The sequence below is a fragment of the Pinus tabuliformis genome, chromosome 4_2 (genome assembly GCF_031772625.1).
Source record: "Pinus tabuliformis cultivar Carrire ecotype Pingquan chromosome 4_2, CPIR1, whole genome shotgun sequence".
NCBI classification, from domain to species: Eukaryota; Viridiplantae; Streptophyta; class Pinopsida; order Pinales; family Pinaceae; genus Pinus; species Pinus tabuliformis.
Window position 1 is genome coordinate 393,618,481 of NC_142304.1, and position 13,233 is coordinate 393,631,713.

At 38.6% G+C, this 13,233-nt stretch overlaps 1 long non-coding RNA gene and 2 pseudogenes across 2 annotated transcripts; 1 reads left to right on the plus strand and 2 right to left on the minus strand.

The window, feature by feature from the left end:
- The first annotated feature begins 2,708 nt into the window (after positions 1-2,708).
- On the plus strand, positions 2,709-4,464 carry LOC149169614 (glycosyltransferase family 92 protein RCOM_0530710-like; annotated as a pseudogene).
- Positions 4,465-5,683: 1,219 nt separating this feature from the next.
- On the minus strand, positions 5,684-7,004 carry LOC149169615 (uncharacterized; annotated as a pseudogene). Its single transcript, XR_016259203.1, has 4 exons — positions 6,857-7,004; positions 6,524-6,761; positions 6,205-6,420; positions 5,684-6,109 (listed from the first exon to the last, which is right to left on the minus strand). The product of XR_016259203.1 is annotated as an uncharacterized LOC149169615 (transcript).
- Positions 7,005-11,212: 4,208 nt separating this feature from the next.
- LOC149169616 (uncharacterized) lies at positions 11,213-12,166 on the minus strand. Its single transcript, XR_016259394.1, has 2 exons — positions 11,922-12,166; positions 11,213-11,820 (listed from the first exon to the last, which is right to left on the minus strand). It is a non-coding gene; the product is annotated as an uncharacterized LOC149169616 (long non-coding RNA).
- Between the last annotated feature and the right edge of the window lie 1,067 nt (positions 12,167-13,233).

Sequence of the window (13,233 nt, forward strand, 5' to 3'; positions counted from 1 at the left end):
AATTATACAAATTATTATTCTTCGTTTCTCTCAATTATTTATTTAATAAAATCCAATCAATCATTCAAAATTGAGCACATCAGGCAGGCCAATCCGCTTTACCCACAATAAAACTCATTGGGATTTCAGATCCATAGGTTGAGAGTGAGCCCCCGCTTTGCCCACAATAGAACTCAATGGGCTTTCAGACCCATAGGTTGAGATTGAGCCCCAGCCTGTTGCTGCTGGTTTTGCTGGTAATTCAAAGGTCTTACGAATAACATGATGTGTGGCTCAAGATGATGAATGGCATAGTGCACCCATCCATGAGACTGTTGAACTCCAATGGCTCGCCATTTGTTATGGACCAAAAAGAATATCAATTTGGTTAAAATTATTAATATGTTTATAATAATAAAAATAAAAAATAAAACAAACAAACAAATTAGCGCATTAAAAATGGCATTTGAAAACAAATTAGGTGTTGATTACCACATTGGGAAGTTGGCAAAATAGATGCATTTGCATTAAAAATAGCATTTGAGAAAAAAAATGTGGTGCTTACCTCATTGAGAAGTCAGTTCTTGGGAAGCAATTTGGCAGTGTCCGGAGGGAGAACCACATGTCAGGAGATGACACATAACGCCCAATCATCAAAATAATCCATTTGGGTGAAATAAAACCCCAATTACAGATATTCAACTCACCATCTAGACAACCAGCAATCAAGCATACCCACACTCAAAGATAAAACTATAAATATCTCAAAGAAACTTTAATATGCATCTGATTGTAACTGACCAAAAGCAGTGATCAGGCATTTATTTAATATATGTCCAAACTTCTAGGAAATGATTTGCAATGTAAGAACAACATGGACACATCGTCTCCTTCTCTGCATTTATTTAATTACCTGGCATTCTAACTTTAAAGGGACCTACAAAAATTCATGGAAAACCTTCAATCTAGACATCAATAGGTTGTCTTGGGTAGAGGGCCATCATGACAAAGAATTTCAAATACATCTTATAAGGAGATTTTGAAGTTAACAAATATGATTGTGGGATTGGAACGGTCGTCGATCCTTCAGCTCGGCAAAAGCAAATTTCTTAATAAATTCTAGATATCATGGGCAATGATTCCTTCAATTTTATTAAGATATTTGACATTACATCCTTTTATATACTGACTGTGAGGTTCTTATTTTCACTTGACAAAAATCACGCAGGCCTAAAACCAAAGGCTTGTCCAACAAAGAATGAAAAGATCAAAATTGGATGCAAGGTCTGCCCCTGGCTTAAGGCCTATTCCACGACTAAGAATACATGTTAATTCATGACAGGCATCATTAACATGGTTTGAATACTTGAAATCTTGTTTTGCTTTTATCGCTTAAGTGTTTGGAGTAAGTTTGTTCTCTGTCGCATTAAAAATGGCATTTGAAAAGAAATTAGGTGCTGATTACACGTTGGGAAGTTGGCAAAACAGATGCATTTGCATTAAAAATGGCATTTGAAAACAAACTAGGTGCTCATTACCACATAGGGAAGTTGGCAGAACATATGCATTTGCACTGAAAATAGCATTTGAGAACAAAAATGCGGTGCTTACTTCATTGAGAAGTCGGTTCTTGGGAAGCAATTTGGCAGTTTCTGAAAGGAGAACCACATGTCTGGAGATGACACATAATGCCCAATCATCAAAATAATCCATTTGGGTTAAATAAAACTCTAATCACAGATATTCAACTCACCACCTAGATAGCTAGCAATCAAGCATACCCACACTCTAAGATAAAACTATAAATATCTCAAAGAAACTTTAATATGCATTATCTCAAAGAAACTTTGATATGCATCTGATTGTAACTGACCAAAAGCAGTTATCGGGCATTTATTTAATATATGTCCAAACTTCCAAGAAATTATTTGCAATGTAAGAACAACGTGGACACATCGTCTCCTTCTCTACATTTATTTAATTACCTGGCATTCTAACTTTAAAGGGACCCACATAAATTCATGGAAAACCTTCAATCTAGACATCAATAGGTTGTCTTGGGTGGAGGGCCATGATGACAGAGAATTTCGAATACATCTTATAAGGAGATTTTGAGGTTAACAGATATGATTGCAGGATTGGAACAGTCGTCGATCCTTTAGCTCAGCAAAAGCAAATTTCTTAATAAATTCCAGATATCATGGGCAACGATTCCTTCAATTTTATTAAGATATTTGACATTACATCCTTTTATATACTGATTGTGAGGTTCCTATTTTCACTTGATAGAAATCAAGCAGGTATAAAAACAAAGGCTTGTCCAACAAAGAATGAAAAGCACAAAATTGGACGCAGGGTCTGCCCTTGGCTTAAGGCCTATTCTACGACTAAGAATACATGTAAATTCATGACAGACATCACTAAGACGGTTTGATAGTGTTGATTATTAAGCATACATCTATTCCATAGAAAAAGACAGAAAGTGAGTACATGACCAAGATCGCATCTTCCAAGGTATATATATTTACTATCTTGTTGAATGTTGATCTATACAGTATAATCTTGAACAAGTAAAATATGAATTTCGGTGGCTTTGTTTAGCTGCATATGTTGATGTAGACAGCCAGAAACAACTTATTACCCTCATTTTTACAAGGTTGTTGCAGAGCCCCATTTTTCTGGGCATTAATTCTTGATGCATAGATGTCTGTAAAATGTTGAATAGCAGAATGGATTTTGTAGCTAATAGATACTTTGTTCTTGGCTCTGCAGTTAAATCATACTGGGTTAATACCAAGACATGGTCAAGAAATGTTTCTTTTTTTCAATATGGAAGCCTGCAAGAAAGCTTAATGGAGAAAGAACCCAATCTATATAAACCACAGGCTGCAAAATTCACAAAGAGCTTTCCCCTGTTGCTAACCAATCAAACCAACAGGAGTTCCTTCATCCAAGACATTGTATTTCTTCCTAAGGAAGTCCTCTTCTTAGTACCCCTGTCTTCTGCAAACTCCAATCTGATATCCCACAAATCATCCCCCAGCTGTTCATTCTCGCAACAAATCCATACACCAGTGAATGCCATCGAGTATTTACAATTTGGATATTCTACCCAACCACGAGCTGCAGTTAGATGCCAGGCTCCTCCCCCTGCAACCCACTGGTCTGCAACATCAGTTGCCCTAGTGGACACAGCTAATTATAGCTCAGATTTACCAGAGATCATCACAGCAAAATTGGGTTACTTTGATCATTCCAGACCCATCAAATGGGATTATATGGTATATGAGAGCTTGGCCACAGAGAGGGATATTGTTGTATTTGCCAAAGGGATTAACAATAGACAAGGACTGAACATTGAAACCAAATATCTACGCTGCATATTCAACAATACCATTGAAACTATGGTCACACTCTGGACAAGAAGTCTTTAGATGCGAGCATCCCAATGAATCAGTTCGTTATCAGCTCATTGCCTCCGAAATCATTCTCCGAATCCATGGGAAATCCATTCCTTCCGTCGCTTATAATGAAATCCCGCCATCTCATCATTCAAGCAAAAGTAGTACTCAAGATAATGCACAGAAAATGAGACTACTATGTGCCTGCACCATTGTGTTCAACATTGCAAAATACATAAGAGAATGGGTTATCTACCATTCTCATCTAGGTGTGGAACACTTCTTTCTGTACGATAACAACATTGAAGACGATCTGGCAGAAACTGTTGAAGGGTTACTGTCAGAAAATTACAAGGTAAGCAGGCATCCATGGCCATGGGCCAAGACACAGGAATCTGGATTCTCACACTGTGCTCTCATGGCCAAACAGAAGTGTCAATGGATGATGTACACTGACGTTGACGAGTTTGTATTTTCTCCTTCATGGCTAAAGCAACTCAAGGCCAATGCCAATATTGGGTACCCATTAAAGAATACTGCATCAAAAGCAGCTCTGAGGCGATTAGTAATAAATCTTAGTAAACCAGGGGCTGCATTGACAGGGCAAATTTCTTTGAGATGCAGAAATTTTGGACCCTCGGGCCTCCGGGAGCACCCGCAGAGAGGGGTTACTCAAGGGTACACTTGCAGGGAAAGGAAGCTGAAGCGCTACAAATCCATACTTCTTTTGGAAGCTGCCTCTCCTAAGTTGCTCAATGTAATACACCGCTTTCAGTTGAAGAAGGCATACAGAACAGTGTATGTGAAGGCCCAGAGGACAGTGATCAATCACTACAAGTACCAGGCTTGGAGTGAATTCAAGGCTAAGTTTCGGAGGAGGGTGTCTGCGTATGTTGTGGATTGGAAAGAGTCTAGGAATCTTGTGTCCCAAGATCGAGCTCCAGGCCTTGGCAACAGGGCCATCAAACCCCATGAATGGGAGAATATGTTCTGCCATGTGAATGACAGTGCATTGAAGGAGTTTACAGGTAGAGCGTTTTCTTTGAATAATAAAGAACCAGACTCCAAATTACAGTGGCAATGAAGGGCAACTGCAATTGTATGTATGTATAGGGTTAAATCAATAGGAGGTTGTCAATGATAGATGTAGTATGCGGTTCGTTGAGTGGATCTGAAAGTCCAACATCTAGTCAAAAAACAAAACAAATATTTTATTTAACAAAAAAAATAGCGCAAGCTCTGACATCATTTAAATATTTAAATGGAGGTTTTGGCACTAATATAAGAGGTGAAATCATGGCATTTTGGGGTTGTTTTGTTTGCCAAATAGAAACATATGCATATCGTCAACATTTAGATTCAAAACTTCCATAGCAAAAATACAGGGACACTCTGCATTTGACCCACCTCTATTAAGTTTATGGAGATTCCAAAACCTCCATAGCAGAAATACAGGGACACTCTGCATTCCACCCACCTCTATTAACTGGATGGATTAACAGGATTAAACATGTGCTGGCCTCTCTCTCTTCCTACCCCATGGCACATGTATACAGAGAGGACAACAAGGATGCGGACAGACTGTCTAATGGGGGTCTACAAGGACAATATGGTATCATGTATTACAAACTAATAATAGATCATCTCATTAGAGAGGAAGGCGAGATCAACTTGCCATAAAAATGGATCCTGTTTTACTAGTTTTCTGATCTTTAGCCAGCATTCTGATGGGCTGACAGATGCCACAGTTTTTTGCTCTGTTTTTGCATTTTTGGATTTGTGTTTTAAGGATTGACTAAACCAGATGTTATATTCAGACATACAAGCATGCATGTTTTTATATTGATATGTCTATCTTCTCTCAGTTGTATGTATTGGTGCACATCTTATTCTCTGTTTGGCCAATCAGTCTTTTCTGATATGTTCTCACTAATAAACTTTTAATTATATATATAAAAGTCAGCATTTTTCTTCTAAAAATCTATTAAAAGAAAAATATTCTTTTAAAATCAAACTGTGTCCACTCATTTATTTAAAAATCAAAATTCCTGAACATAATTAAACTAATTCAGAACAAAGCATCCAAACAAAAATAAAAAAGTAATTCAGAACAAAACATTCAAACAAAAATATAAACCACCTTTCCAGCAACCCCTACAGCATAATTAAACTAATTCGGAGCAAACCATTCAAACAGGGAACAGGAGAAAACTAGTAATCTGAATGTATACTAATCTAACCCCACATACTTTGTATGGACAGGACATAACTCGTGGAGAGAAAATCACTAGTCATCTGTATTATTTATTGGAAGTTATCCACTCAAAACCATATCATAACTTAACCTTTACTACTTTCTCTTTGGTTTCCATGCTTTCCAGAAGTCTTATAAAAAGCGTTTACGTTCACTTGAAATTTACAGAGTGTCTAATATGTTCCAAAAGCAAAATAATTAGTACCTTAGCCATATACTCGTAAAGGAATTGCTCAGTAGGAATAGCCAGAATGACCCACTGACATTAGTTCGGCCAGATGCAATGCACCGCCTTTGGACAGTGGGATATCCCTTCTCTCCTGTACAGATTTTGTTATGGCTAGATATACAAATACCCTACCTCCTTCACTTGGCAATGGCAAGACTCTAGTAAGTCGCCTTCCGTTGTTAAACAAGTACTCAACAGAATCACCTTCTGTACTAAAACCTTTCTCTGCTATGCTGTAAAGATGATCTGCAATTAACACCAGCGAAATTCAGTAACAATTGGATATCTGGTCATATGCCAACATATTGCAGGAATCATGGATAGTATTCAATCCTCCTTACCTACAAAGAGGGGATCATCCTCTGCCATCTTGCAAAGTTGGGTAAGAAAAGGACCATATATGGAGGGGCTGTCCACTCGGCCTATGACATATGATTGACAGGGACAGACCTTCCACACCAACTCAGAGCCTCTGCTCTGCATTTTATGCCTTACCACATTGTTTATAAAGTCCTTGCTACTATGCTAGTAAGTTTCTCTAGCAGCAACTCCAGAGTCTGTAACTCCAAAGTTTTTTATGTTACTTAGCCCAAATAATTAAAACAAAAAATGAATTCAAGCTTTCTGAATCATAAAGTTTCATAATCTATGAATGCACACCTTTTTTGCTGAGGGAATTGATGCGATCCGATTGGGCAGCTGCAGCCCTGGGAAGCTTTAGAACCAAATTGCACTCATCCTCCAGGAGGCATTGAGAAGTCAATTTCTCAAGGTCTACAGTGACAGAAGGAACCATCTTGACAATCTTATCAGACTCCCTTCTCTGGTTAATCACTTCAACTTTAACAGGACGAGAGAATGTGACTAATTCATCTTCTTCATCAGACTCTACATCTTCCTATTTCAAGAAACAAAGATTTTGTTCTAAGAACACACTCTTAAAAATCCCACAGAAACCATTACCCAAAAGAGTTGAAGGGTATATATACTCACCTGATCATCAGTAGGGCAAGAATCGATGATTTTGATATCTCTGGAGAAGCCAGTGTTTACATTGGTTTGCTTCATGGCCACCAGGTGACAGGTTTATGGCATAAAGCTTTCCTGAAGGGTACTTGACAGATTTAACAGAACCCAAGCATCAAAATTGTTATGTCCACACAACGTGGGAGCAGAACTGATATATACTGATCTGTTCATAATAAGTCCTATCTAGCAGTAAATAAAAATCAATAACTGACCTTTGTAACCGAAATATTTACATCAAAAAATCAAATATCTTACAAACTGTTAAAATAAGGGTAGAGAAATATAAGTTGTAGCTTGACACAGAGGAGAAACACAAAGCATCACATATCTATAAAAGAGTGGTGCTGGAAAATTTGGACTGTCCCATTCATATGTTCTGTGACCTGCCAATGCTCATAGCCTTTCTAGCACCTTCTTTGGATAGAAAATTTGCTTCATGGTTCCTTTCCCTATAGATATGACAGTAGAATATATTATTAAAAGCTTGTTTAATCTGAAGAATTTCTTCTAGAATGGGAAGGTGCGTGGTTGTGACATCTTTGAACTTCATTAAACCAATTAATCACAGTTAAAGAATCCCCAAAGACTAGAAGAGAGAAACAATCATATTCTAGAGCCTAGCAGAGTAGAATCTTTAAAGATAGAAGTTCAGAAAAATTATTAGATCCTGTGCCTAGACCAATTTTTGACTTCATGAAATGATGTTCATTTATGAAAAGAACGAGACCACCACCACAACTACTGTCCTCACTTTGAAGCACCGTCAAAATAACACCAAGGAATGTGTTGATTGATCTCTTCTTCAATGATATTGCGAGGCACGTGAATAAAGTCTTTTGATGGAAGGAGAGCATAAATTGCACACACTTCAGCTCAATAAGATTGGGTGCGGATGAGGAGTCCCTAAAAGTTGCTTTGTTCTTGGCAAGCTAGCCCCCAACAAATGAGGGGAGAGATGTTTCTGAGGGTCTCGTTGTTTAACGAATCCCACCGCGACTTCCAAGCCTCAATCAAGCTATTGTTTCCTCTCCAGAAACAAGTGTGAGATAGACTCTTCAACGTTTTTACATAAATTACACATGTTGGGACCTTCTTTTTATATTTTTTGTAATTTGTCCCAAGTTGTCACTTTGCTTTTTAATAAACACCATAGAGAAAGTCTTGACTTCTACTATCTGGTGACTGTATCCTAATTTTGGGGTATATACCCGAGAAGGAGAGTGAACCCAACACAAAGGGTCCACCATATCTCTTTAAAGGGTCCACCCTATCTCTTTTTCTGACATTTAACCTTCTGAGAGAGACATTATAATCCTACCACATATCGGCATGCTCTCCTTAAAGGCCCAAATGAGCCACATTCTGCCAACCTTGCCACCAGAAAGTAGTCCAATCCTCATCCACAAACCTGATTGTGGAAAACTTTGTCGTGCTCATTCAGGAAAGCCACAAGATCCAAAGGAAATCTAAAATTGGCTTGGCAGCCAACCCATGGTTCCAAACTGATATTAACTTTCTGCCCATTGCCCACCTTCCAAGTGAGGCCACCTCCAATAATTTAAATGAAGCTATAACAACTTTCCAGATAATTGAAGAGTTTGGCACCATTTTATTTAGTTTTCTGATCCATTCATCAAGCTAGAGGGGGAAATGTATTTCCTGAAAACTACCAATGTCCACAGGCTCTCTGTGGAGAGAAGTATCCAACTCACTTTTGACGAAAAGGATTTTGAAAAGATAGAAAGATGTTTAAGGCCCCATACACCCCATGATTTGGGCAAAGCATGAAGTATCCCTGAGAGGCAGACATGCTATGTTTTGTTGCGTTTAAATTCCCTAAGAGATGCACGGTCATTTCTGTTTATGATACACCTCCCATGAAATTAAGTGGAACTAGCAAGGTGATCTCTATAGGATTGTAGACTCAAGCATTGAAAAACAGATCAATGAGATCACGTTTCCTCAGCAGCTCGTAATCTGAATGACAAATGAAAAAGAAATAGATATTTCTCTTTACAACAAGCCACTATTCCATTCTGTCTCCTCTTACTTCAGACTTTATCTCACAGTAATCTGATTTGGAAGGCCAAGTCAGAGATGGACATATGCAAGCATTCTGAGCAAGACAGGTACAAATACATTAAACTCAACAGATTGGCAGTTGCCTGGAAAGTACAGAGAACTTTTTTTTCGATTCTGCATGGACAAGCAGTGATTTCAACGATATTCAACCATACAATAACTTCTATTTTAAATTCGATAGAACCAAATTGAGATAAATGAGAGCTTGATACATATTTATGTAAAATAGAGAAACCAAACAGCTAATCAGGATAGAAGCTTGGGGTTTTGTTGTATGTTGGTTTTGTTGTTGCTGTTTGAGTTGACTACGTATTACATGCCCAAGAAATGATGAATGGCAAGCAACAATTTAAAATAGGGCCCATTGAGACAATGTTTGGTCAATCATGCACTCTCTTTGGCTGCTTTCCTTCGTCTTTTAACTGCTCATCCTCGATGTAGATGCATGAAACCTATGAATTTCCTCGATGTAGATGCACGAAACCTATGAATTTTCTTTCCATATCAAGGCCAACCTATGATTAATTTTAAATATATTCCTCTTGTATGGGCTTAATCTCAAACTGCAAGAACAAATGACAACGGAATTGGCCAAATAGATATACCAAGCTAGAACAAACCTTTTTAATTCCCCAAAAAATCATAAAATTGGACAAATTACTTATCACTGCTTCTGTCCTGAATCTACAGACAGGTACTGAAAGCTCCTCAGTGAATCCTCAGGCGTGCCCTTCATTGATGCATTTCGAATACCAAATATCTTTGACATAGCAATGACAACATCATAACCAAACTCAGTGACCCTTTCATAGGAATCATTGTCTCCAGCAACACATAATGAAGCCGGGTCAATCACCTCACCTGGCCAATAACACGCACAACAAATTCGCTCCAATGCGCATAGTGGTTTGGCCCTCCACAACCCTCAATTTCTTACAACGATTCAACCTCAATTTTCTCCAAAGATTCGGCCTTCAAAAACCCATGAATTTTCACAATGATTCGGCGTCTAAAACCCATGAATTTGTACAATGATTCAGACTCCAAAGACCCACGAATTTGTCCACTGATTCAGCCTCCAAAAACCCAAGAATTTGGACAGTGATTCAGCCTCCACCTACGCATTTGTATAGCGATTCAGCCTCCAAAGACCCACGTATTTGTACTGTGATTCAGCCTCCAAAAACCCACGAATTTGCACATTCCCCATACCCGAGAAGGAGAGTGAACCCAACACAAAGGGTCCACCCTATCTCTTTAAAGGGTCCACCCTATCTCTTTTTCTGACATTTAACCTTCTGAGAGAGACAATATAATCCTACCACATATCGGCATGCTCTCCTTAAAGGCCCAAATGAGCCACATTCTGCCAACCTTGCCACCAGAAAGTAGTCCAATCCTCATCCACAAACCTGATTGTGGAAAACTTTGTCGTGCTCATTCAGGAAAGCCACAAGATCCAAAGGCAGTCTAAAATTGGCTTGGCAGCCAACCCATGGTTCCAAACTGATATTAACTTTCTGCCCATTGCCCACCTTCCAAGTGAGGCCACCTCCAATAATTTAAATGAAGCTATAACAACTTTCCAGATAGTTGAAGAGTTTGGCACCATTTTATTCAGTTTTCTGATCCATTCATCAAGCTAGAGGGGGAAATGTATTTCCTGAAAACTACCGATGTCCACAGGCTCTCTGTGGAGAGAAGTCTCCAACTCACTTTTGACGAAAAGGTTTTTGAAAAGATAGAAAGATGTTTAAGGCCCCATACACCCCATGATTTGGGCAAAGCATGAAGTATCCCTGAGAGGCAGACATGCTATGTTTTGTTGCGTTTAAATTCCCTAAGAGATGCACGGTCATTTCTGTTTATGATGCACCTCCCATGAAATTAAGTGGAACTAGCAAGGTGATCTCTATAGGATTGTAGACTCAAGCATTGAAAAACAGATCAATGAGATCACGTTTCCTCAGCAGCTCGTAATCTGAATGACAAATGAAAAAGAAATAGATATTTCTCTTTACAACAAGCCACTATTCCATTCTGTCTCCTCTTACTTCAGACTTTATCTCACAATAATCTGATTTGGAAGGCCAAGTCAGAGATGGACATATGCAAGCATTCTGAGCAAGACAGGTACAAATACATTAAACTCAATAGATTGGCAGTTGCCTGGAAAGTACAGAGAACATTTTTTTCGATTCTGCATGGACAGGCAGTGATTTCAACGATATTTAACCATACAATAACTTCTATTTTAAATTCGATAGAACCAAATTGAGATAAATGAGAGCTTGATACATATTTATGTAAAATAGAGAAACCAAACAGCTAATCAGGATAGAAGCTTGGGGTTTTGTTGTATGCTGGTTTTGTTGTTGCTGTTTGAGTTGACTACGTATTACATGCCCAAGAAATGATGAATGGCAAGCAACAATTTAAAATAGGGCCCATTGAGACAATGTTTGGTCAATCATGCACTCTCTTTGGCTGCTTTCCTTCGTCTTTTAACTGCTCATCCTCGATGTAGATGCACGAAACCTATGAATTTCCTCGATGTAGATGCACGAAACCTATGAATTTTCTTTCCCTATCAAGGCCAGCCTATGATTAATTTTAAATATATTCCTCTTGTATGCGCTTAATCTCAAACTGCAAGAACAAATGACAACGGAATTGGCCAAATAGATATACCAAGCTAGAACAAACCTTTTTAATTCCCCAAAAAATCATAAAATTGGACAAATTACTTATCACTGCTTCTGTCCTGAATCTACAGACAGGTACTGAAAGCTCCTCAGTGAATCCTCAGGCGTGCCCTTCATTGATGCATTTCGAATACCAAATATCTTTGACATAGCAATGACAACATCATAACCAAACTCAGTGACCCTTTCATAGGAATCATTGTCTCCAGCAACACATAATGAAGCCTGGTCAATCACCTCACCTGGCCAATAACACGCACAACAAATTCGCTCCAATGCGCATAGTGGTTTGGCCCTCCACAACCCTCAATTTCTTACAACGATTCAACCTCAATTTTCTCCAAAGATTCGGCCTTAAAAAACCCATGAATTTTCACAATGATTCGGCGTCTAAAACCCATGAATTTGTACAATGATTCAGACTCCAAAGACCCACGAATTTGTCCAGTGATTCAGCCTCCAAAAACCCAAGAATTTGGACAGTGATTCAGCCTCCACCTACGCATTTGTACAGCGATTCGGCCTCCAAAGACCCACGTATTTGTACAGTGATTCAGCCTCCAAAAACCCACGAATTTTCACATTGATTCAACCCCTTAAAACTCACAAATTTGTATAGCGATTTGGCCTCCAAAAACCCATGAATGTGCACAGTGGCTCGGCCTCCAAAAATCCGTGAATTTGCACAGCTATTCAGCCTCCAAAAACCCACGAATTCGGCCACTGCGAGTATCACGGATTCGGCTCCAGTGAATGGCAGACTTGGTCTCAACAATTAATGGACGCAGCCGTCACAAATTTGGCCCTTCTGAACCCTCAAACTTGGCTTGTAGAAATACAACAAATTAATCGTTCGGCTTCCTACGATCAACGATCAGATTTTGTTTAATCGTCTAACACCATAAATCGACGATCAACAATAAGACACGGAGTCGGCTGGGGCTATTCCTTTCAAAGGGAAACGCCTTACAGCGTAAATATAAAGATGTAATACATACCTTTCGTAACAATTTCACCTCATGTAGATCAAAATATTTCTCCATCTGTAGTATCCACTTTACTGGATCCTTGCCATCAAACTTCCACATATCGCTTTTTCTTGATTTATGACTTCGATCTTGAAATGACTGTAACTTTGTAATTTCGGTTTGTGATAGCCCTTTGAGTCTTCTTTCTAACCATGAAAGTCTGATCACGATTGAATTCCCAAAGAAAGAGTTATGCCCAATCTCCTAAGATGACCTAATTATAGACTTGTTCAGTGGAGCGAACTTGTATGACATGCCACATGTCATTGTTTCGATCTTAGGTTCTGAAACTGATACTCAACAAACAAGATTTCGTCTAATTTCTGTCACTTTTTATGAAATTTGAATCAGACTCTCAAAGTGAGAGTTATGACGATTTTCCCTAGCTCACATGATTGGGATGTAATTCAGGAGCTTGCAGAAAACCTAAATGTCTTGGACTGTATCTCTGAAAATATAGTGAAACAAGATCTAAAATTTGGGCCCGAGCTTCACCAAGATTTCGGCTCAAACATTTTTTAATTTT